Genomic DNA, 27454 nt, shown 5'->3' on the forward strand with positions numbered 1-27454 from the left:
TTCGCATCCATAGTCTCAACATATTCTGTTAGCAAGCGATAGAAAACATTATATGAAAGCTCCTTCTTATCATGCAAGTGTCTCTCATCTAATTCTAGTCTTTTCAATGCTGTTAGTTCAGTGACAGTAACAGGAGCAAAAGTAGAAGCATCAATTCTCTCATTCTCACCCTTTCCATGCATTGCAAGCACAATTGCCATTATTATTAGTACACATGCAATTACCAAGCCTACACACACATATTTACAATATTTCTTTCTACTGTTTTGCGTCATGATCTGTATAGAATCAGAGAGCTAGAAGCACCTATAAAGAAACTATTTAGCAATTCAGTTACAAAGCTGAACGAGCGCAATGTTCACACAGTCTTCTTCAAGAGGCCAGTCACTTATCGGTTAGCAGATTTTGTCTCAATTCGGCAATAACTCAGTCCTCTTTTAAAAAACTCAGTCTTTTATCGGTTCAGCAAATGTCTCATCCGGTTTAGCAATGTCTCAGCTGGTTGTATCACGTTAGATTGTAGCAAGCAATATAATTTATTACCCTTTCAATCGACAGAGTCCATAAAACTTTTCTTTTCTATTGGTATCTCTTCTTCTTCGTTCTCGAGGCTTAGAGATACAGATTCGTCAGTCCAATCGTCATTGACTGCATATGCCCATTCTGGACCGGAATATCTCCTGTTCGGTATCCTTTTCCTTTTCAATTTTGCTTCTCTTTTCGATTCTGCCTCACTGGTACTTTCCTCTTTGGCCAAATCTTTTCCTTCACTTGAGGTTGGTACCACGACAGTCACTTCCTTTCTTTTCTCTTTCACTTTTGGCCTTTCTCCGTCATTCAAACTTTCTCTAGTTCTCTGTTTTACTGGTGATATACTTAGTCTCCTCTTTGCACCGTGTCCATTTGATGGACCTGCGATCTTTTCTGTGGAAGCTTGAACTTTTTCTTTTGGTTCTGCCTGGTCCCCTCCTTCTGGGGAACCAATCACGTTCTCTTTTTCTGTATCGTCTTCTTCTGGGAAAGCCCTCCTCTGATCAGGCTCTCCTGCTTTTTCACCTCTTTCGAGCCCTTCGTCACCTTTACTTTCGTCAGGCTCTTTATCACATTCAGCTGCTTCAGGCTCTTTGTCACCTTCAGCTGCTTCAGGCTCTTTGCTACCCTCAGCTGCTTCAGGTTCTTTGTCGCCTTCAGCTGCTTCGTCGCTGTCTGAGGTCTCTCCTTGGTCTTCCCCAAGTGAGTCTGTTGCTTCGTCCTCAGAGAATATTTCTCTCTCTCCTGTTTCTGCCTGTTCGTTTTCAGTTCGGTTTTGCTCTGTCTCAGCACTCAGCACTGTTTTATCAGGCACTGGCAGTTTCAGCGCTTCAACTTCCTCATCTGTGGGACACAACACTTTCTTTGTGTGACTGGCGTGAATCCAGTTGGGAACTCCCGCACACTTCACAGCGGTAGTTGTCGTCAGGATCACTTGGAAAGGGCCTTTCCAACGGGGTTCCAGACATGACTTTCTCACGTGCTTCTTTACCACGACCCAGTCACCTGCTTTCAGTGCGTGTCCTGGACCTTGGATCGGTGGCAAGGTGGTCGCTTCCACCTGGTGAGAGAAAGAGCGAACCACGTCAGCCAGACCTTTGCAGTAGTCTAACACCATATCATCTGTAATATTCAAAAGCGCGTTTGCGGGAACTGCAGGAAGTCTCATAGCCCTGCCCATGAGAATTTCGTGCGGAGACAATCCAGTCTTTCTGTCAGGGGTGTTTCTCATTGACATTAACACCAAGGGCAATGCGTAAGGCCATTTCAAATTTGTCGATGCACATATTTTCGCCATTCTTGATTTCAGTGTACCATTCATCTGCTCCACCAGTCCTGATGCTTCAGGGCGATAGCTACAATGCAGTTTTTGCTCAATGTTCAGCGCTTCGCAGAGTAACTTTATCACCTCGTTATTGAAGTGACTCCCTCTATCTGATTCTAAAGAGATCGGGAATCCGAAACGTGGTATTAACTCCCTCAACAATAGCTTTGCAACTGTAAGGCTGTCATTTCTACGTGTGGGGTATGCTTCAATCCAGTGACTAAAAATGCACACAATCACCAACACATACTTCAAACCTCCATGCACAGGCATCTCAATGAAGTCCATCTGCATCCTACTAAACGGGCCACTGGCTCTGCCAATGTGGCTCGCGTTCACAACCGTTCCCTTCCCTGGGTTCATCTGCTGGCAAGTGACACATCGATGGCAAACTGCTTCTGCAGCTTGGCGAAATCTGGGGTTAAACCAATCAGTTTTGAACAATCTTTTCATGGCATCTCTCCCTAGGTGAGCCTGCCCATGATAGAACCGCGCAAGCTGTGATAAGAGACTATTCGGCAAAACAAATTTTCCCTCATTTGAAACCCATAACTCATCTGGCCTCTTTATACATTGTGATTTAGTCCAGGAATCTCTTTCATCCTCCCTGACGTTATTCTGTAATGCTTTTAGTTCATCTATTGTATCTACGACCTTCAAGGCAAATGCTTCAGCTGGTTCGAGTTCTGGTTCACTTATCGAATTCCATTCATCCCTGAGTAATATACAGTTCAAGGCACAAAATCTTGCGACTTGATCCGCATATGCATTTCCCAGAGAGACATAGTCCTGTCCTTTTGTATGAGCACTACACTTTACCACTGCAACTTCGGCTGGCATTTGAATAGCGTGTAACAATTCCCTTATTCTCTCCCCATTTTTCACTGGGGATCCTGAAGAAGTCAGGAAACCTCTCTGTGACCATAGTTGTCCAAAGTCGTGCACAATTCCAAACCCGTACTGACTATCAGTGTAAATGGTGACTTTCATCAATGCAGACAGTTGACATGCTCTTGTAAGGGCTACAAGCTCTGCTACTTGTGCAGAATAGACTCCTTGGAGCCAGGATGCTTCCAAGACACCTGTTACGGTACATACAGCATATCCTGCTTTCAAAATTCCCATCCCATCTCTTAGACATGAACCATCAACGAAAACAATTTGGTCATTTTCATCAAGCTTAGTATCCTTAATGTCAGGTCGAGGTTTTGTGCAAAATTCAGTCACCTGAAGGCAGTCATGCTCGACGTCTTCAGCGTTCTCAATTTCAGCATTTTCACCAGGAAGCAAGGTTGCTGGATTCAACGTAGTGCACCTTTTCAGCTGCACATTCGGTGAGCCCAGAATTATCGTTTCATACCTTGTGAGTCTTTCTCCAGTCATGTGTTGCGTTCGGGAGCGGGTCAAAAGTATCTCAACTGAGTGAGGGACCATGACTGTTACTGGGTGTCCCATCACTATTCCTTCACTCTGAGTGAGGCTGATACCAACTGCTGCTACGGCGCGCAAACACCCTGGAAGTGCTGCTGCGACCGGATCCAAAGTAGCTGAAAAATACGCTACTGGTCTGTTTATGCCACCATGGGCTTGAGTCAAGACAGACAGAGAACATGCATCACGTTCATGACAAAACAATGTGAAAGGCTTTGTGTAATCAGGCATACCTAAAGCTGGAGCCCTACACATGCATTCCTTTAATTCAATAAAAGCATCCATCTCATCTCCTTTCAGCTCAATTTGATCCAAGGCATCCTTCTGGGTCAGTTTCAGTAAAGGCTTTGCTAGGGTTGAGAAGTTGGGAATCCACTGACGACAGTAGCTCACCATTCCCAAAAACGTCCTCACCTCCCTCCTCGTCTTTGGTGGACTCATTTGAAGTACACTTGTTATTCTTTCCTTCATTATTCTTCGTGACCCTTTCTCTATCTGGTGACCCAAGTATTTCGCTTTCTTCTGACAGAACTGCAATTTGGAAGGAGACACCTTGTGTCCATTCCTTCCCAAATGGTTCAACAGGGCAATGGTATTGGCTGTGCAGCCACTTTCTGTCTTTGATGCAATCAGTAAGTCATCGATGTACTGTACTAGGGTTGATTCGAATGGCAATTCTAATGCTTCCAAGTCTTTCTTTAGAACCTGATTGAATATTGACGGTGACTCAGAAAACCCTTGAGGAATTCGACACCAACTGTACACTCTGTCTAGGAATTTGAAACAAAAGAGGAATTGGCTGTCCTCATGAAGAGGCACAGAAAAGAATGCTTGTGACAAGTCGATGACTGAGAACCACTCGGCATCGCAAGGGACTTGAAACATTATCACAGCTGGATTTGGTACGACAGGGCAACACTTGACTATGATGTCGTTTATTTTCCGCAAATCCTGTACAATTCGGACCTTTCCACTCGGCTTTATTAGTCCCATGATTGGTGAATTACATGGACTGCTTAACACTTCTTTCAGTACTCCCTGCTTTACAAATTCGTCAATGAGTTGGGCAACTTTCATGAGGGTGTCTTGTGCCATGTGGTATTGTGGGGTCTGGGGAAAGGTTGCATTGGGCTTTACAGTCACTTTCACTGGTTCCACTCCTTTCATCAATCCCACCTCTTTCCCTGTCATATCCCACACTTCCTTTCCGACTGTTTCCCGTAATTCAGCTGGAATATCTTCTTCAGTTATCATCGGGAAGAGACAAATCAGAGGGTACTCTTCATCGACGGTTTCCATCTCATCCCCCTCTACACTGTCCTCTTCTTCCCCATCACTGCTCGTCTGAATTTTAATCCCCTCGTTCGAACACATAATCGAACATCCCAATTTGCACAATAGGTCTCTCCCTAACAGTGCTATCGGGCTTGAGTCACATACCACAAATTTGTGTAACCCTTGATAGTTGCCAATGTTGACTGGTACCGGATCTGTGATTGGGTTCGTCAGGTGCCTGTTTGCTACTCCCACCACTTGAACTGTTCTCCCTGAGAGTGGCAAATTTGGTACTTCACTGCTCTTAACGGTTGAACGTGTGGCTCCTGTGTCAACCAAGAATGAGACACGATGACCCATTACTCTTCCCTCTACGTACGGACCCTTTTGATCAACTTCCAAGGATGCTGCAAGCACACAATCTCCTTCCTCTCCTGAACTTTCACTCTCCCATACATTGTTTATTCCATTCTCACTGTGTAATGGGAACTGTTGTACTGTGCCATTTGTACTCATTACCTGACCCGAGACCTGTGGAGGAACCATCACTTGCTGCTGACTCATTGGTGCCAAAGGTATTTGCATTTGCTGATTAGGTACCATGGGTAACTGCTGTTGCATTGGCTGCATTTGCGTCATCTGCATACGGGGCATCTGCATCTGCTGCGGCTGCATAGGTTGTAATCCCTGAAACTGATTTATGGTCTGAAAATTTGGGTTTGGACCTCTCATTTTCGGTTCCCTCATTGTCTGAAATGCATTGACATCATTGTTTTGCTGACCAACACCTGCACCTGCACCTTCCTGCACCACCATCGGGCACTCGCGTTTCCAATGACCGACAATTCCGCACACGTGACACGGCATCACCTTTTTCAATGCCTGCACACCATTCGAAGTCACAACAGTATTCAAATCCGGACCATTATTCACAAAACCTCCTCTGCCTCTGCCTCTCGCCTGTGGCTGAAACATCATATTTCCCTGCAACTGCGGCTGCGGTTGCGGTACCTGCTGTTGGAACCCTTGCATCCCTTGCAAACCTTGCAGACCTGTCTGAGCTGCTTTAAGCTGCATCATCATCACCTTCTCTTTCAACCTTTTCTGTTTCACTTCAATTTCGTCGCTACAGTATTTCGCATAATTCAACACCTCATCAATCGGTTTCGATTGCCAGCAAATCAAATGCGACTTTATCATCTGACTTATCTCTGGTCTCAGCCCTTCCACAAATCTAAACACAAAATGAAGCATGTCCTTCGCCTCTATTGTTTCCGTGCCACTGTAGTTCTTGAACGCCTTCAACAATCTCTCATAGTAACTATGAATCGACTCTTTAGCCTCTTGGGCCGTTCGATCGATCTTCTGCCAATCCACATTTTTCGCGGCAACCTTCGTCTTCAAATGCTCAATTACCTTATAGTACAAGCTCATCACCATAGGTGATGGTGCACCCGTATCCCTGTCTCTCTCTGGTTCACTTGTCGGCCAACCTACAGCTCTTTTGCAATCCTCCCACAAATCTGCCGGAACCACAATCTCAAAGAGGGTGTTCAGGTCTTCCCAAAGACATTTTGCAAGCTTCACAAACCTATCAGTCTGTTGATACCATTCAATCGGTTTCTCTCTTAGTTTGGGAAAATCATCCGTAAAAGACTGAATGTCGCTTCTGTGCCATGGTACATGTATTAATTTCCCCCCTGCTGTCTCCCTCATTGGTAACATGGTTACTGCCTCGCTACTCTGTGGTCTTTTCTCGTTGAGCTCTGTAGCACTGTCCCTCCTCTTTTCCTTTCTCTTTACCCACCTGCTTTCCCACTTGTCTAAACACCTCCACACCTGTGCACTCTGCAGCAATTCTCTAAGGTGCGCCTTCATGCCTGCTGACCTCATATGTTCAAAGTCTGTGGTCCCAAAATCCAATCTGTAGCTCCTGCTCAAGTGTTTCATCTTGTCTATATCCACCCCGTTTTTGTCAGCTATTTCTTGCAAGCTTTTATGTACCTTGTTCACTTCTCTCGTAATCCTGGGACATAGATACCTCAGCTCTTCTTCCGAGTAGGACTCTAACCTATTCACACCCATAGTCCCTTCCACCAATTCTTGTGCTTCCATGTTCAACCTGACCCTATTCATATAATCTTCTCCCTTCCCACTGGCTGAGCTTTGAGTGGAATTTAGACTGTTGAACCAATGTGTCAGCTGTTGCGCGTTCAACCCCATCAGTGTAGCATTCACATCGACTGCCATTTATGGTTGCGGCAACTTTTCAGTATTCGATGACAGCGGTATCATCAGTGGGGGACTCGACCTCACCAGTGTTGACTGAGCACATATGGGACTAAACTCCATCAAGGACCCAGATCCAGTTGGCTGAGCCGCTATCGGAGTTATCCCTGGAGTGTTTTCTATGCACCTCCTTTCTGTCCCATTCTGAAGCATTGATCCTTGACTGCTCATACCCAAGTTAGGCTGACTGTACAAAGGTACCGGTGGACCTACAGTAATGGGTAGTGATATCGCATCTGGGTTCTGTCCATTTCCCATGTTCTGAGACATGTTCATTCCCAAACTATGGGTCATCTTTGCCGGCATGCCCATCTGACTCCCCGTCATCTGAGCATGTGCGTTTCCCCCTTGCATCTGCTTTTGAGGCATCAAAAACTGAGTTGCTTCAGCTTGTGCCAGTGTTGGGTTGTGACCATTCTGTCCTCCCGTTACAGTCCGATCTAGAATCATTCCCGTACTGTTGTCGCTGCTGTAGTACCTTGGGACCTGCGGCTGATAATTTTCTGCTGGTTTCAACATGGGCACATCTGGATATATTCTCCTAACCTGCGGTATCTGCGGGGTGAACAGTAGACTCGGGTCCTTAGATCCCGATGATGCTCCTGAACTCTGAGTTTCACCGTTCTGTACCGATGCCGGAGGGGCAGAACTGGTACTTGGACCTTGTCCACTCTCTGCATAAGGTGGTGGACGGTCGTTCAGCAATTGCATGATTAACTCCTCATCCTCTAACTCCTCTTCTCTTCTCAACTTTTCCTCGTCCTCTCTATCCTTGGAACACCTCCTGTTTGTCTTACAGGTAGCTTTCTTACCTGTCTCCTCTTCTTCCTTAGTAATTGTGGGAAACAATTTTATCCCCTGCAATACATCTGACCTCCACACCTTCTGTGCATTATCCCATCTAGCGTCCGCTAGTGTCTTTTCTACCTTCCTTATCCTTGTCTCGAACTTATTCTGCTGTTGCTGTCTAGCCATCAGTTCCCAAATCGCTAGAGCCTCAAACTGTGCTGGCCTTGGAGGTACCTTCATGTCGTACATCGCGAATCTCAAATTCTCTAGGATCCTTATATTGAATGTCCCATGGATCGGGAACGCTACGCTCCCATGTTTCTCTGTCAGTTTGTGCCATTGCTTTAGCCAAAGGCACGGAGCTACCCCTTTTTCCTCCATTACAATGTAAGCTGGTGTACCTTCGGGCGGCGTCTCTTCTCCTACGCTCGCTTTAATGTAAGACTCCCCCTTCATCGCACTCCTTAGTGCTTTAAAAAATTTCATTTTCTCGTCCTTTTATTTCACAAAGTTTGTAATCAATAGGTGACTTTAATTCCCGGAATACTCTTCGCTTGCCTTTCCCCTTCCAATCGAGCCCCACGGACTGCGTCCAATCCGTGCGCGACCCTTCTCTTCAACCAACCTATCCCAGTGCGGCTCCTAGTGACGGCACACACTGCGGCTGACAAAGCCTCGCGGTTTGTCCTCCTTCACTCAGCTCCTCTTGTAACAACTTCTTGCATGTATCGCGAGCTACCAAAAATATAAAACAGATCTGTCGGTTTACTACAGGAAGGGTAACACAATCGCTTCAGGACCTTAGGGATTTTTCACTAGCCTCTGCAGTTATTCCATCTTTCTCGGTCCCCACTTTCGCAAGCAAATCTGACCCGCAGACTGCTCTCAACTTGTCAGTGATCTATTCTAGTGCACTTAGAATTTTGTCAAAGCCCGAAGTCGAAGTTCCTTTCACTCCCTTAACACACGTACCGACTCGTTGACCACGCCTGATCAACCTACTAAACCGCCCAGACCACAACATAAAACAACATACTCCGGAGTCTCTTGACCTCGCAGGGCCCGTCTCAACAACAACAACCACGTGGACCTTTTTATGCACAAAGCACCACACGCATATGAAGTTCGACGACTTCCCTACTCTCACACTCGGAGTCGCACCTCCGCTATTTCTATGAAGTTCGACGACTTCCCTACTTCTACACTCGGAGTCGCACCTCCGCTATCCTCTAAAATCCTCGCAACCTTTTCACACAATCTGCGGCAATAAGCTGTGCAAGCGCAAAATCCTAACTTCACTCATACCATCACTAGTACCGCCAACGCTGATCTCACACCTCCATTCTCTTCATTCGCAAGCTCCGAGATCCCGGGAAAGTCGCGGTGGACCTAGCCCATCATCATTTTCTCAATCAGTTTTATCCAAGAAAAATCTAATTCAATTTCTCGAGTGGGGTCTCAAAGGGCGTAACCGTTAATTCAACACCATGTACTTTAAGAGTGAGGGGTCCCAAAAGGCGAAACCATCCTCTGCTACCATCTACTGATAGAGCGTTCCGTGCTAATAATTTACCTGTATTTGGACGCTCTTTAGGCCGATGAATCTTTACCATCTACTGATAGAGCATTCCGTGCTAATAATTTACCTGTATTTGGACGCTCTTTAGGCCGATGAATCTTTTGGCTAAGTGGGACTCTCCTTACTCTATATCGGTCAATTTAATCAAATCAATAATCAATAACGAACATAAGCAATACCCTGATCAACATAACACTTAACAATTAATCCAGAATACATTTTGGCGAACCCTGACCTTTCAGTCAGGAATAACCACACCAGTTTATTCAAAGTTAGTGAATTTATTTCCCTATATTAACAAAGCTAGCACAATATAGATGTGTCTCAACACCAAATGATAAACGTAAATGAACATTAATAGCTGTCCATAACGGCGAAACAGGTGCAATCTATGCAGCATTTGAATAACAAGGCATTCGATAATAGCAATGCAAATCACTAATACTATAATCTGTAATGAGCTTATTGCATACATTTAGTCAGCATAACAAGGTCTCAAATTGCATCGTGCAACAAAAGGAATCCTCATCTAACCTCAAATTAGCATCGGCATGTGGGATTTCATGCAAAAACAATTTAGCAACATTAATTTAGAAAAACTCCTAGCTAGGGCTCTCATCAAAAATCAGCAGTTGGTTACCTAAAGAAACACAATGCAATTGTACAATTTCTTTTCATATTTACCAATTACAATCAGCATTCAAGGAAGTCTTCGTCTCACAGGTACCGTTTCTCGATCAGCATGGGACGGGGCAAAGGGGCAGGGGTGGACGGGGCAATTGCCTCACGGCGGCAACATAAAACTACTACTTCATGCAAAGGGATCAAAGTTAAAGTCTCTAGGGCAAGAATCATTAAAGTCTCTTTCTCTCGATTAGAGAAAGCATCAAAGTCTCTTTCAAAATGGCGTTGCAGCAAGTTGGGCCATAATAGCTGCAATGTCCTGCAAAATGGCGGGATGTCCAATAATGGCTGCAATGGCTATAATGGCTGTAATGGCTATAATGGCTGTAATGGCTATAATGGCTGTAATGGCTACCTTCTTCTCGTGCACCTGGTTTAAATAGGCAACAGTTCAAATCCAGTAGGGTCTTCCATTGGAGGGTTCATAGGTTAGCTTCAAATTGTCCAATCAAAAACGACAGTTCTCAAGCTTTTACTTAAGCATACATTATCCTTGGAGACGGGTACGCAAGTTGCAACATTTTATACCAATTAACTCACTTTCAGAGCTTCCATTGTTCGCACCTGCAGATTGACCTTGGAGCAAAGAGAAAAATGCCGGGCTGGCACGAAACCTTAAGATAAGCATGTGAACGATCTTAGTGGAAAAGTACAGCTTCAAGCAGAAATACACTTTTAATAGCACATTGGAAAAATACGAGCATCTAAATCGTGAGACCGGGCAACTAGGCCAAAGCCTGCACTAAAGTAATGCTAAGCTAAACATTTCAAACAAGCAAATCATAGCACGCATTTACGATTATGTCGGATTAGTGCACTTCTAATACATCACGTTATGTAAAGCACGCTTATAAATGTTGGCAAACTACTCTGAGGGCACATTTTGTCCCCGTACAATCTTTATTAGTTCGGTTAAAGTCACACATGATTATTGCTACACTACGTTTAAGCGCTAATAAATGTAAAACCTTCATTTCAGCTTCATCATAGTCTTCAAGTGTAATTGTACCTCACAGGAGTTTCTGCTCTGAAGCGCGCTCTCTCTCCACACAGCTGATTCCTGTCAGACCTCAGTTGAAGTGCGTAGCTTCCAGCTGGTGAGCTCATAACCTAGCAACCAACCGATTGCAAGACTAGAACTGTAACTAACCTTCAGGACTCACGACGGCCATCTTGAATCTTCTCTTCTTGATTCTTCCTTTGAAATAAGCGCAAGATTACTCTGCAAACCTTCTTCCAGTTTGGGCTTTGCTGTCTCCACTGAGGATATCTCTTTGCTTTTCTCAAGCATTTCTTTGATTTGATTTGGCAAGTTTGTGTGGTCATGTCACTTCTAAAACTTGGTTGATGGTGTCTTGGGTGTGAGTGGCCCTAGTGACCTCACTTTGCAGGCCCACAGTTACCCTCCCTTAGCACCTACCACCACAAGCCTGTGAGCTTGTCCCAAGGTGCCCACTGGTATCTGGGTCCTCTGTAACTAGGATGGTGATTGTCACATCAAAATCCTGCATAGGTGGGGCACACAATGTTCATTACTGTGCTAGATATAGAGGTTGTGGTGAAAGATGTTGGTGGAGGGTGTGTGGGAGGGATGCTGTGGGCCAGTGGAGGGAAGCCACTGGGGGTGCTGTTGGCAAGTACACCATCAGCCACGACTTGGGGGTCTATCAGGAGTCACAAGGTGTGATGGGCCATGTGTTTACTGAACTCTAGGAAATGAAGCAGCTTCGGAGGGTCATAATACAAAAAAGTACATGCCCATAATGACAACAAGGGCACCGAAACAGGGGTGCTGAGGAAAATCAACCCCACCCTGAGCAGGGTTTTCACCCCATCATCTACTCCTTCCAGTGTGGCAACAACATCACACCCAAGTACATCTGCAGCATCCACGGGAAGGAAGCCCCTGCTAGAGGCACAACCACTCAGAGACATCACTGCCTCTGCAGCAGCTGACTTAATCCCACAAGTGGTGAAGTCAGCAAAGAATGCAGAAGTTGCAGATGGGAAGACACCCACCACTGCCAGCGATAAACCTCTCCCTTAATGCCCTCTTTTGTGTGTCACACATACACTCTGTGGACTGATTCTGAACTACACTCCATTTCCAATTGGAGGAATACTCTGGTCATTGGACTTTCAATGGGTTTCATCTACACCAATGAGTTCATTCACCATGACTAACCCCTTTACTTTACATTTTTGTTTCTTTCTGTCACAAATATTTTTGTATGTGGTAGCGTTGCAATAAATCCATCCCTCATAAATGAATTATCTGCTGTCTTAAATTTCACCTTTAGCCATGTAGATATGTCAGACCATATGAACCATGCGGCGATGATCCAAGGTACTTGGCATTGTACACAGTGTCCAGCTCAGGAATACAAACATTCTACACACACAAGTGCCTTGCCAAAGAAGAAATGTTATTACAATGTTCATCGCATAGGCTGTCAATATGTCTGAAACACAGCAAATCATACATTATTGAATCACACTGGGTAAATTATCACATTTACAGGTGCAGACTTCCAGACCATGGAAGGAAGAGATTTATCAGACTTTATCCTGTAGAACAGGCATACATTAAAGTGGTTGATGTCATCAGCGGGAGCCACATCACTTTCACACAAAAGTAATCCAACATCATATTATCATATTCTGCAAGGTTCAGACTAATGACAGTACAATAGTTTCTGATGACAGGGTTGTTACAATCCAGTGTTTCTGCATCAGGTGGTATAACACAAATGTCAGAGATATGCACTTTGGCCTGCAATGATGAAGCAAATCAACAGCTACATATAATCAACACAAAAAGAGTGTTCAGCCAATGTGAAGGACAAATAACATGAATTTCGGCCAGGACTATGTATTATCCAACCACACAATGCATCAGGGCCACCACACGACAAGGAACAAGTCCAATGGAGTCTTCTACACCTCCATCCTATCACTGTGCAAGCTGTCTTGGCACAGGTCTTCTACACTCAAAGTCTGTGACCTACATTCACAGGAACAATCCATGTCCACTTTGTATGTTTCACAGCACCACATACCTGCTAATGTCACACGTCTTAAATGCCCACATGAAGATGTCATGGTGAAGGTACCTGAACAAAGAACAAAACAAGGAGTATAGATAGGAAACCATACATATGACACATGTCACATATCAAGCATCTGGAGAGCAAAGTACATAACAACAAACCTGACACAAACAGCAATATTATCAAGATGTGGATGTGTCAAAAGCTATCTCATAAAACACCCTTTGGAGGTTTTTACCTGCCCATTGGCTCCTAACTATTATCAAGTATTAACTCCACATATTATCACAACTACAGTTCATTGTACAGTTAAAGTCATGACATCTCAGCACATACTTACACTCATGAGAAGAAGCTGTTGATGAGATCTTGTCTCAAGTCAACTCCTTCCTCTTCACCAATATCATCTCCATTTGGCATTTCAGGATTCTCACCTGGTGGCACCGCAGGCTTCCCCTCCTCTGGGATGTAAAGGATATTTCTCCGCAGGGCGATGGTATGGAGAATACAGCATGTCACTGTGGTCTGACACACTTTCCCGAGTGAGTAGAGGAGGATTCCCCTAGTCCTGCTGAGACACCAAAATCTGGTATTCAGAAGCCCAAAAGCCCACTCTACTGCCTGCTGTGTTCTTCCATGGGACTCATTGAAGCGGTATTCCTCTGGCATAGTAGAATTCCTCATTGGCCTCCATAACCGAGGACGGTATGAACTTGCTGAATCATCTGTTTAGCAATGAGACATACATGCAACAATGAGTCACTCACTTCATGATTGTAGCACCTGACATTGCACACCCAAAATCAGGACGGATGTGACTTTCCAACCAGCCAGGCCCTCTCAGGTTGCAGTTGTGACATCAGCTGGAGTATGATCAGTTTTGCATCACAAAGGAATCATGGGCTGAACCTGGGAACCGGGCAGAGGCGTTTGAGATGTAGGGATCCGACAAGCAGACAACTTGCACGTTGACAGAATGGAAGTATTTCCTATTGCGATAGACTTGACTGGCTTGCGGTGGCACCAAGGCAACATGTGTGCCATCAAAAGCTCCCACCACAAGTCAGAGGCAAGCAAAACCATAGAAGTCAGCCTTCACATTAGCTAAATCCTGTCAATGTGTTTCATCATTGCTGATAGCACATCTCTTAACACATCACTGAACATGTGTTGGGACATACTACTAAATAGGGCATCTGTATATTGGAAGGACCCTGTGGCCAGGAAGTGTCATACTGCCATGAGTTGAACAACAGGTGGTATCCATGTTGGATTAGTATTTTCAGTCATCAGATCTTGCTCCAACTGATGACGTAAATCCACAATTGTTTGCCTATTCAGATGGTACTGTTTGATGATGTGATGGTTTGAAGGTCTGACAATGGATGGTACAATGGACGCTCTCGCTGCTTCCCTCTCTCAGGGTACCTATTTGTAAAAGTACATGAGTTGGATCATTGCTCACTGTGTCTGCACCAACATACATGATGTGTAGCTACAAAATCATGTGACCAAGCATTTCTGACTAGAAATACATTACACCCAGTACACATCACAGGTGTCGACTACGCAACAATCAAATGTGACCTCCATGGTTGTCAACACATGTATGCACAACATGGATTTGGGCAACACCCATCTATCTGCTTCTCAAATGCCCTCGAAATTTATCAGTCTGTTCCGACCTTCAAAAATACTATCAGCGGCAGAGGACAGTGCACCACTGTAATATGCCATCTTTGCCCAGCAACACACTGCACTGGTGATTGTGTAGTAGAACCTACACAATAAGGCTGCTTTAAAATGTTTGTGATGATCCAACACATATATTGGTGTTGTGACCCATTTATCAGGGCCCAAGACTGTATTTCCAACCGTAGAAATAGGCAGATGCCTGACCTACTTCACTGGACATTCAGAACAGGCCACGGACACAGGCAGATGTTAAGCATACAGTGGGTGGTTCCAACCGTGGCAGATACAGCCATAGGCAAGCATTGTTGCCTGTGATGGTTGCGGGCCAATGGCTGTGGCCGTCAGTGGTGATCACTCTGAACATGGTGTACATGTATGCCACGTTTTGCAAATTCACTCACTTGACTCTGCTGCCATCAACACCTCAAACCACTTTAGCTGCTGTGTGTTGGCTCTGGGAGCAATAATGCCAGGCCAAGAAGGTGAAAGGGCCCCTGCCTTCTCTCCTGAGGAGCAGGAGAGGCTTGTTGAGGCTTCACCTGTATGGCCAGCTTTTTGGCTTACAAGAGGAGCAATTAAGAACCTCATATGCATACTTGACTCTGTTGAACACCATCCCCTTTCCTTCCTCATAGGCTACCATGTGCCTCTGTTTGCCAGTTAGACTTTTTTTATCTGGCTGTTGTCACATTTTGTGTGCCATTCATGGGATGTACATTGTGCAGGTAATGGGGAAAGGTAATCTATATGTCAGATTAACATTGTGTTGTGTGATGTGAGATAAGGTCTAGAAACTCCATGTGTTGCATTCAAATTTCTAGGCAAGGAGACTTTACAGCCATATAATGACATATCTGCGGACATGATGGTTGTAAATGTCAAATGACGTATGTGCTTCACAGCATGAGCTGTGAATGTATAGTCTTTGAGTCATTTGAGGATCTTGTTAGCAATGTGTATGGTGCCACAGAACACTCAGCCCACATCTAGCCTTGGCAAACTCTTGTGTGAGAACCATATAAAATCACTGTGCCATTCAGAGTGCCACACAACCCACATACAGGATAGGCACATGTTGTACTGTCATGCATTGAAGTGATGGAAATGAGAGTGTCATGTAGGTTCTATATGCTCAGCCTGCAGAGACCAGGGCCTGTCATTTATATCCCCTAGTATGGGACGTGAGCCAGGCTGGGATAGAGTTACAGTGGCTATGCTACTGTGGCACCAGGCCCACTCCCCGTAGACCTGAAGATCCTGGCATGTGGCCAAAATGAGTCTCCAGTGGCAAGACATGGCCTGAAGGCCTTTGTCCATTGCCTACATTAAGGGTAGGTACTGAGGTAACTCCATGACCTAGTACATTTGTGCATTTTGCCTCACTGTCAATGTGTGTCGTTGACTTATGACAGGCCCCTTATCCCCATAGCTCTGTTGTTATCTGTACATAAGTAATATTTGTCCAGTATAGGTGTACTGCACAAGTGCCAAACCAACAGTGCAGATAGTTGGTTGATTCCGGGGAGGGCATGACATGTGACTCATTAGCCTTGTTACAGGCAACCAAACAGAACAAACTGTCCTTAGTATGTTGGATGCCACCTCTGCAGGATTGCCACATATGGTAAAAAAGGTGTGTTCGGTGCTACAAGTACATATCACACATACCCACCCTGAAGTGGTATGAGTTAACTTTGGGTAGCCCACATGTCCACACATGCACAGGGAAGATACTTTCTGTTCTACCCATGGCAGGCCTTTCATTGTCACTTAAGTGTTAGGGTGAAGTCTGTACTATGGTAGTTGCATGTAGGGACTGTATGTAGTCAATATTGCAGAATGTAAATGTGGCTTCAGAAGGCCACAATGGTGTGCTGTGTTTCATTGTGGCTCACATGACAGTACATGTGAACCTGGGCTACCTGATGCCAATAGGTTTGCTTAGTCAGTGTAGGGCTTGAGCAAGGTAGTGGGTTAGTCCGCAGATGATTCCAAAAGTGTGCAGTTGTGTCCCTGTAATTATCGGCATGTGGGCTTTACACTTGTGGTGTGTTGACAAGTTTATATTTTTATGCATAGTGTTTCTGAAATGTGTGTGACATAACCATTTGGGCAAACAAATATATTTGTAACCTTTTGATTTGCCTTTTGCATCCATACAGGTCAACGCCCACCAGAATAAGGGGATTTGGAGAGCCATCACCCAAAAGGTGGGGACCATGGGGGTCCATAGCCTGCTGAGCACCCATTGTCGGAAGTGGTGGGAGGACCTGAGATGCTGATCCAGAGGTCCAGCTGTGGCTGTCCTCCTAATGTGGGCGGGGCACATGTCAGAGCCTGACCCTGCTAAAGGCCTACAATCTGGGAGTGGACTACCCCGAGCTTGATGGGTGTTTGAGTGGAGCACAGCAGCTATACAGGGGTGAGTCCAGGGCATATTCCTGTCTGTTACATTGATGTTTTACATTCTGCCATCTCCCCTTGAAAATTGGGTATGGGCCATGTGTGACACACAAGATGAGTAATTGTTTCTGGGGTTCTGTAAGTTGGTGCCTGGTGATGTGCCTTGCCTATTATCCCAGTGACCTCGGACACAACCGAATACAGTCCACAACCAATTAACTCTCCAGAACCAACAAGTGTCTGAGTACAGTGATCGATCAGGTCATGTTTGTTGTTGTGGGTGTAAGTTATACAGAACAGTTCACTACGCTTCAGTGTGACAGCCCAAACAACATGAAATAATAGATCACTATCCTCAGGCAGGTGTCTGCTTAAGTGAGTATATTGGCATTTGCCCCCCACAGGTCACTTGTCTTCAGTGTGTCATGAGTGCTGGGGCCTCACTACTGTCTCTCATGTGAAGGGGTGAAGTCCTTTGGGTGCAGTCACAGAGCAATACTTTCCCTTGGTAAGTAGTGAATGTTGATTGATATGATTTTGGTGACATCACTGTTGCCATCATTCCTTGTGCCTACATGTTAGCATGTGCACCTTTCATTTTTGCCATATCATTTTCACTACTGTTTCATGCACGGTCTACTTGTATTCATGGGATGATGTCTAAATTCTCTCACACATGTGCATGTTGACATACGTTTGGAACTGAACATATTTTATGGGGCTACAGTTCGTGTGGTACCACAGAAAGGAGAGTGTCAATCTGGATTGGTGGTTTACACATACCCTCACTCAACATTGCATGTAATTTGGCATGTACAATTGCTGTAGCAACGAAGGACATGCCAGGTAGGATTACATTTTTTACCCACAATGTGCATTTCCATGCCACTGATCTAGAATCATGTAGCAAAGTTCTTTTCACATGTTAAACTGAGAAGGCTTGTTACCATAGTGTTGACATGCATCAGGGAGTGACTTGCAGTAATGTGGGAATCATATGTGGTTGCGCACAGCCATTCATCCAAGGGAATCTGTGTTTGCATGACAAAAAGAGACAGTGATGTGGCTTCCCTTTGAGCAACATGTTAAAGGCCTTCTACAAGTACTTTAGAATCCCTGGGCCTCTACAATATTCAAATGACAGGTGGCTTCTATTGATTCAAGCAGAGTATGGTGTGGATTTTGTAGACAAGCCACCCTGACATTTTTCCCAACTTGTCTCCAGTGTACATTTCCATGCAAGATATGTAATCTATCTGAGCAGTATTAGTGCAACCTCCATGAGTCCATTTAAGACAATGTACACATATAGTGACATGACCATTGCTGATTTGTTTCCAGTGTGACATGGGTGTTACCATGTCACCTTCTTCCGGGCTACTGTACTTCAGTCAGTAACATGACTGGATTGTTTGGCCTTCATTTCTTCATGATGTGGCATTGGGTATATGAAGACTGGCTTGATGCATGACCTTGTGTGGGATATGTGTAAATGAACTTGGCACTGCCATACTATTTTATGACAACAGGTAACTGAAGGATGCTACAGGCAAACAATCAAAGGTGAAAAGGTCTCCCACTTGTTCAATGGGTACTGTGATTGCATGACTTCACCCATGCAAGTGGAGTTGCCTGTGATTCTAAATTTCCTGTGGGCAACTGTTCACAGTTAATGTATCATGCATGCATATGGCGTTGCAATGTTGGAACCACTTTGTCGGATATTGTGCCTGGCGCCTACTATGTTATCCTCCATGCTAATATTTGCTAATCACAGTTGCTGTTCAAGTGTGATCAGAAACATGTGGTGACCCTAATTGTCTTTAGAATTTCAGCAGCATTCCAGGCAAGTGGAGGAGAAAGTGTGGAACCAAGTGGGGAAGCAGCTGCCCACAGTACCTCCAGTCATCAGATAACTGACTCAGAGGACCCAGTGGCCCATAGGGTGAGGGTCATACCTCAGAGGACACAGGATTGACGTCATCATCTTCAGAGTCTTCCTACAGTGGCCACTCACTAGTGGTAGACCCGTCAGGGCCTGCTCCTGTTCCATCCTTGTCCGTGACCCCCAGTTCCATTTTCACCCTCCCTGTTGTTCCCCACCCAGGTGGCTCTGCCTGCTCACCCATGAGGGTGGGTGTCTCCTTCACCCTAGACACCTCACCCCATCTCCATTACCTCTGCTGCCCTGAGTGAGGAGGCTATTGAACTCCTGAGGAGTATGTCTGTGGGTCAGACAGGCATTTCCAATGCCATCCAGGTGCAGGGCAGCCAGCTCCAGCACATAGTTGCGTACCTGGAAGGCATTCATAGCGCCATGTCTGGCCTACAGAGATCTTTTCAGGCTCTGGCCTCCTCACTGACAGCAGCCATCCACCCCACACAATCCTCCCCCACCACCTACCTCTTTTCCATCCAATTTCCCCTTTTGCATACGTGTCCCAAGCACACAGACACATCAGCACACACCCACCTCAACAAAGACAAGCAGCACAATTAAACATAAGCACCACAAGACACACTGGCAAGCAAGCACTCAACAGTCACACACACTATTTCCACAGACAGCACCCCCACTGACCCACACACCACAACCACCATGCCCACAGATACCACCCCAACACCTACTGACACATCCATCACACCCACATACCCCTAGACACAACCTCAATACCCACAGACCCACGTATCACTCACATCATACCCCCATACACCGCCCCAACACCCACAGACACAGCCACAACATCCACCATGCCCCCAGAAACCACCCTAACACACACAAACATAGCCACTACATCCATCATACCCCAAGATAACACCCCAACACCAACAAATGTAGCCACCATATCCACCAGACACCACCCGAACACCCACAACACGCCACTCCCATATCCCCCAGCACCTCTACCTCAGAGCCCCCCTAGAAATGCAAATGCCCACACTCACACACACAACAGACACCACCCAAACCCAAGCACACCTCAGACATGCACACACCAGCAGCATCAACACCCACAGGCAAGAAAAGCACTACCTCAACCTCCCAAACCCCAATCCCTTCTGCAGACCCTACCTGTTTTCCCAAATAAAGTTTCCTTTTTGAGCTTGCCCTTACCCCTGTGCTCATCACTCCCTCCTAAAACCAAGAGAACCGCACCCACATCCCAACCCATCCTTCCCACGTCCACGTCCTCCTCTATCACACCTGTATCCCCTGCAAGCACCCATACCCCTCCCAGCCCAAAGAAAAAGCCCATCCCTTCAAAGGAGAAGACCACCACTCCTAAGAAGAAGTCCACCCCCCCCAAGCCCAAACCCACAAATCCAAATCTGACTCCACCCCACCCAACAATGATCCCTTAGGTGCCTCCATGCCCACCTGATGCCCCTTTCTGTGGAGGTTCTCTGGCACTGATTGGAGTCAAGCACAGCAGTACATGAATTTACCTATGGACTGGCCAAAGGCCTTTGATCTTAATCATTTTATCCTAATAAATCCAATTTGTTGTTTTTTGGATACATATTTTTCCTGCCACTAATTTTCTACCTTTGTATTGTTTCTGAGTAATTTGTGATGTATGCCTACAGTTGTGTGTGTTTCACCCTGATTGTTGATCCATGTGCTGTGGTTGGCAAAATCTAACTTTGTGGGAATTGCTGGTGTCATTTAAGACAAGGGAAGATGATCACTGGATGGATATGTGGGTGGTGATCAAAATGGGTGTCACTGTATTGTGTTTTGCATGATATGGTAAGTATTTCATCTTGCTTGGCCAATGTCAGCATGAATTATGTTAGATTTGTCCTCCTGATGTAGATTGGACATCCTTCTCATGTGTGCAAGCTAGAGTTTTGTTTGTCCACACATGGAGGGTGTTCTATTGTGCTACCTTCCTTTACATTTGACTGACCATGTTTTGATGTGTGTAACTTCTGGTTATTTCATCTACATATGTGATCCATGCTGTTGCTATTGGATTTGCTTTCTTGACATGCACTTACACATTTTGCAGATTGCCATGTCACTTGACTCTACTATTCATTGCCCTTGAGCTACACGAAGAACCAGCTCCTGTGCAAATTGTGTTTTAGGGGCATGTCCAAAGTGAAATGTGCCCCAGGGCAGCATCCTTCCTGGAGTGCCCATGATGCTGCCATCCCTACTGTGCATCCTATTGAGCTTCCATTGTGTTGCAATGTGAGTGATATGTCTGGGTCCATCACAGGCATGTTTTATGGAGGGTGTGTTTGGCTTAAATGATACATCGCTACATATGTGTCTTCAATGTCTTGACGGGCCATGGCATGTGTCTGTTTAATAATGCATGATGTTGATGTGGTATTGCTGTTATGTGACACAATGTTCTGTACACATCACTGTCCCTGAAACTGAGATGTGCAGATGTGTGTTTTTGTGTAGTGTGGTGGTGCAGTGTCAGTGACCTGCCCAAAGGGGGTGTCATGTGGCTGTGTATGGGTCATTCGTTGTAAATGACTCCGACCCGGGACGAAAAAAAGTGCACTTGGTCCACGTAGCATAACCCATATACCAGCTGGATTGTGGCACATCGATTGGTTGTTGAGTTTTGGAACATGGGTAGCTGTGTGGTCTTACTGTCAGTTGTTTCCACAGCGGTGTGGATTTGGAGCTCCATCTATGAGAAGCAGCAAAGACAGGACATGCATGATTGGCTCCCTGGCAGCACAGGATGTGTGACACTATTTGCAGGTTAGTTCTTGTCTTTTATGCCTATGTTTTTGCCAGCTGGGACATGGTGGATGGACCTCCACAGTCACATTGACAGAAGTCAATATCATAATCTCTTCAACAGAAACACTAGTTCCGACAGCCTCATTGGCCTATCTCGCCACTGAGGTGGTCTGCACTGTCTGGTAGTGCTGGCAGGATGGCAGCTGTCTTTTATCTATGAAATTGCACACATCCTAATACAGTGGTCTGACCGCCAACTGGACAGTGGTTGGACCATTGCCACTGCCATGTTGGTCCACAGACCGCCAAACTCGTAATCGGGCCTTTAATACCTTGGCTCAAGCAGCAGATCTTTCCTCAGAGAAAGTGTGTTAGGTGTACCGACTCTCCTCTCCCTAATTAGCAATCAGGTTTGTCAGGGCTAATTCTTCTCAGGCAGGGCAATATCTTTCTGGAAGCAGACACCTTGAAACGCCACATCACTCAGGCATGTTATAAAAGCTTCCTCCAGTGATCAGGCCCTTCTCAAGAAACAAAGTCCACATTTCCTCTTGGACCCCAAGTTTAAACATAGGCTATTCCAGTTTTAGAGAAGAGTACTGGAGGAAGGATTGAACAACTAAGCTGAAGACAACTTTGTGTAAGGGCTCTGGCACATGGTCAGTAATGTTTTAGTGCAATAGGCAGGGACACTGAGGGTTATTTAGAGTATTGTGAGCAGTCTGCCAGGCTGTCTGGTAAGTGAAGGCTCTCACGTTCCTAGTCTTAGAGATCACAGCCAATACAGCAGGGATAATTTGCCTAAAGGGCTGCAGCTGGTGCGGTAGACGCCCATTTAACAAAACTGAAATGCTGGTTGGCCACCATGCATTGCAGACGGTTAGCATTTTATTTTTGTTTTGCAGAAACACTCATCCAAAAGCAGGGATTTATATCTACAAAACAAACAATTAATGTGTTTTCTCCCAGTACATGCAAATTAATTCTGTTATTTTGTGTTCTGGGCCATGAACAATTATTTGATAGTCCAAACAGGACAAATGTAGGTGGGACCTACTGATGTACAACGACTGAGGTTCATTTTTACAGGCTGTTGGGCAAATGTTTCTGCTGATAGAGTAAGCTGAGGTTCCACTGGCCAAAACCTAGTATTTCCCTCACTTCACAATGTGATTGGTGAACTACACATTTCATAGACAGGGCAGCTGCTGCTTTATGTCAGATGGAGGGTGTCTGCCAAGCTCTGAATGATTCTGAATATGTTTATTGCACAGTGGTTTAAAGGGTACACTGTTATACTATTAATAGTGATCCAAAATAAATCCGCATAAAAGCCCACTCTTCCCATTCCATACCTTCAGCAGAGCAATGCACATATTTAAGGAATTTCTCATGTGGTATCAAAACTATTCAAAATGTATGTAAGATGGTGAAACCTCATGTGAGCCTTGCACATCTCTATTCTGCCCCCTGAATCCTTCCAGTTCTGCCCTTTGAGTTTCACATTGAAATCAATGCTTGGTCTGGGCCTCACACAGGTAATGAATACCAGTATGCCTCATTACCAGGCATTCTGAAAGGCGAATGATGTTTTCAGGCTCTATTCAGGAGTAAACATCATTTTTCAGGCCCAGTGGGAACTCTTCCCTCCCATGATGTCCTTTGCGTACAAGCCCTTTGAAGTGGCTGCTAGAGAAGAGAGAAGTGATCTAGTGTGAAGTATGTAATGTTCATGTACTGTAGCTGATTATAGGCAGAATGTGTATCCTATGTCATGACTGTTATCTGTCAGACCAAGACTGCTGAGAAAATGTTGGGTCTGGTGGAAGTGATGTGAAATCTCACCTCTACCTTCCAACTCACACTCATTCTAGTGAGAAAACTCACATGTCCCATGGTGTTTGGAGGTTGTTTCAGCCTTGAGTTGGAAACTGCAAAAGATGGGTGCACATTATGTTCTGTGTTGCAGAGTATTTCTAGCAGTACTCACCTAAAATGCTCCTTCAAAGGTTTTGGTCTGTGCGGATCAAGCATTTGAAATAAACACCGGACACTGGTGGAATGATGCACATGTTTCAGGGCACAGGAAATTTGCGTGGTGAACCCATAGATTTCTGGCATAACTGCTTTTCTGGTTTTTGAACTCTGTGGACTTTACCTTGTTAACCAGAGGTAAAGTGTCTGTACTCCTCCTTTCAAAATGATGAAATTGGTATAACTCTAACTAGCATATTTAACTTACCCACAAGTCCCAAGTATACTCAGGCCAGTAAGTTAAATGTCATCTACCACAGTGACAGCATAAAAAATGGTTTCAGGCTTACCAATGTAGCCTGATTAAAGCAGATTTAAAACAGCAATTAACCCTGTCATAATAAACCCTATTGACAGACCTAAACTTTAATTTTATATCAATAATAAATCCCCCCTAGGGAAGCCTCACTGGCTATCTGGCATGGTACATGACATTTAGAAGTATGACATGTAGAAAATTATTGTTAAAAATGTCCTTACAATGAAAAAGCCCCAAATGTTATTTTAACAGTAGCAAGTCTGTCTGCTCCACAGGAAAATACTAGATTGCAATATTAAATGTATTAATGTTATCTCCGGCACTAACCACCTAGCAGTGTAATTATTGGACTCTTTGTAATATTTATTATAAGCATAATAAGTATTATAGAAATGCTGAATTGAGTTCTATCACAGATGAGCGGATAGCTCCGGACCCTCTACTGGCCCTTTTGGGCGACGAAAGGCAATTGTCCCTGACAAATAGCCGATAAATAGCAGTGAGGAAACGTATGGCAAAAAGACGAGTAGCCATGTGCTGGGACAGGGGCCCTCTGACGACTATGGGGGAGTGGATAAAAGATATGATATACTGTAATTTGCATTCAGACACTTACGGAGAACTTCTTCCACAACGTAGTAGCCCATGGGATATCTGGGGCCCTTTCCAAGCCTAGGTACACCGACTGGGAGGTGATGAGAAAGACAGGCACGACTCCGCTGACAGTGCAAACAAGCGCGATGCATTAAGCCCTATAGTCAACAATGAGCATCCAGCTGTGCCCCCAATGCAGATGAGAGCACTATGGCTGGGGAGGCTGGGGCTCACTGGTAGTAGCGCAGATGGTCGTTAAGTGCCAGCAACAGGATAGAGTGGGGAAAGGGCTATATTGAGTGGCTGAAAATGGCCACGGGAGAATGATAACTACTTTGATGTTGGAATGGCTATACACTTAAAAGGATAATGTAAGAAAAGTCACTTCCAATGTACACTATCATTAGATGAGTTTATGTAATGCCATACATATTGTGTTTTTTTGCATGTTTCAAAAAAACATAATAAACAAAATTTAAAAAAAAGTATTATAGAAAGCTAGTTTTAGAAAGCTACCTTTTCCCTGCCTAAATCCTCTAGAGGCTGGTTTGCATTAACCTTAGGTCTAGCTGCAGTCTTCTGAATGAGGTGTGAAACTGGATCCAGAGGAAGAGACAACGGCTTATTGTGAGGTGGTGTTTCTGTTCCTCTGGCAGAATGACCTTTTGGGCAATGACCAAAAACTTAATTAACTTCTATTGGGTCTCCTCTGTCTGAGGCTGATGTCAGGTAACATTGGCGCGACTCCTTTACATTCAACGCTTAACTTCAGGCCTTCCAATGTATGTTTGGAAGGACTGAAGGCACATATCTCAGGTCACTGACATGTTTGCTGAAGGATCAATGGTGCTTACGTAGGAGAGCTTGCAGGCTGCTTTCTTTCAGTTCTTGGCTGATGAGACTAAAAACTAAGTAGATATTTGATGAATGACTAAGAACCCCTCTCACTCTTGTCCATCAGATGCACTCAGTATGCAACAGCAGCTTTTAAGTACTTGTTTCTGTGTTTGTAGAGGTTTCCCTGCATGTCGGTGTGCAAGGAAATACTTAAAATTAGGAATCACAGATGCCCAGTGGAGTAGGATGGTTTTGCTCATTTTCCAGAACCAGAAATCATAACTGGACTTGCTCCATTAGTGTAGCTGATAAACCAATGCACCTCCAAAAGATGGCCTCTATCTTCTCGAAATCACTAATTTATCTTACTCACATACGCTCACCCATCAACATGACCTACTTACATAACAGCCTAGATGATGTTCTTTGAACTTTGTGGAGGAATTCTCCTGAATCCAATGCAAAGTGGTTGTAAGTAGGTGTACCTTGAGATTTGGAGGCCTTAAGGCTGGGGACTGCAATATGAGGTGGTCGTGGCGGCCACCATATGAAGTGCTCAAGATACCATTATCATACGAGAGTATGCACGGTAACAGATCTAATCTCCTAAATGGTCTTTCTGTTAATTGAGAAGTTAATGCTGACTGCATTTCCTATTAAAATTACAAATTAAATATCCCATTACATTTTCGTAGCAGTGGATAGGTCTCTGCACTATGGGCTGCACGTAACTCCAGATTATAGTTTAGAAAGCTGTTTGGTCAATCAGTTCTGCTTACCATATCAGTAACCTTTGGCAACTGTGCATGGAACCTGCACAGACAGCTGACTTAAAACTGTGACGTTTGAGGCAGTTTAGAGAACAAAAGGTTAACACCTTGTAAAAGAGCACGTACAGCAATGCCTAATCATTAGACTGCAGCCACACACAAATGCTTAAACAAATGGATTTCCTCATAAAGACAAACCTAAAAAATAAATGTATAACAAAAATTCAACAAAGCTAGTCAAACATCTTCCTTCGACAAAGGTAATGTAGGGTTCCAAACGAAAAAAAATATTAAATATGCGTTCACTCACAATAAAACCCCGCTAAATAGATTTTTTTTTTTTATCTAAGAAAACACACACAATAACGATTTCCCAACAAAAATGTAAACGAAAGACAAACATTTCTGAAGCTTACAGTTTCCCCACTAAGACACTCTGAAATGTTCCTACATTTGTTCTACATACCAGCCTTAGTGCGGACAAACCAAACCAACAAAACTGCTCGAATTCTCTTCAGTAGCCGTGAGGCCTCAGACCCCATCTCAAACCATCAAACTAGCCTAAGGCATCTGTGAACGGTTGAACACTCCGAGATCCCAATCACGTTGAGAGTTGAACTATGGGCAGAAAAATTGAAAGGCTAGGAAAAATTACGAAGGAGTGCTTTTCTACCTTCGCAGAGGCACAAAAAGAAGTGGCAAGTGAAATGCACCATTTAACCATGAAAATAAATGATTTGCGTGTCTCAGTTAAAGATGAATCAGTTGTGCATAGACATTGGCAAAGAAATATGATAGGCGGCTGCAAGGTTCTGGCAAATCCCTCTAATGACATGCAGCTGCCTCTGGGATTAAATTTAGGAGGACTGTAAACATCCAAGTTGAGATGGGCCTTTTAAATGGTGATGTAGTTAGAGGTTTAGAAGAGGTAACTAATACCTTGCACTTATTCCAGACTGCTCAGGTAGCATCACAAGAGCCAGGGTCAGTTTTAGCATCTGAGGCTCCCAGTGTGACAACCCTCTCTGGCGACCTCCAGGACCTCCTTTTAAATGGATTCCCTCACTACCACCCTCCAACAGTGTCCCTCATCTCGCCGTAGCCCCTATCTCACATGCATTTCATTTGTTTTTAGAGAGCTACTCATCTCAGTCTAAAGTATCAGAACCCTTTACATCTCACACACATTAAATGCGACA

The sequence above is a fragment of the Pleurodeles waltl genome, chromosome 8 (genome assembly GCF_031143425.1).
Source record: "Pleurodeles waltl isolate 20211129_DDA chromosome 8, aPleWal1.hap1.20221129, whole genome shotgun sequence".
Taxonomy (NCBI): Eukaryota; Metazoa; Chordata; class Amphibia; order Caudata; family Salamandridae; genus Pleurodeles; species Pleurodeles waltl.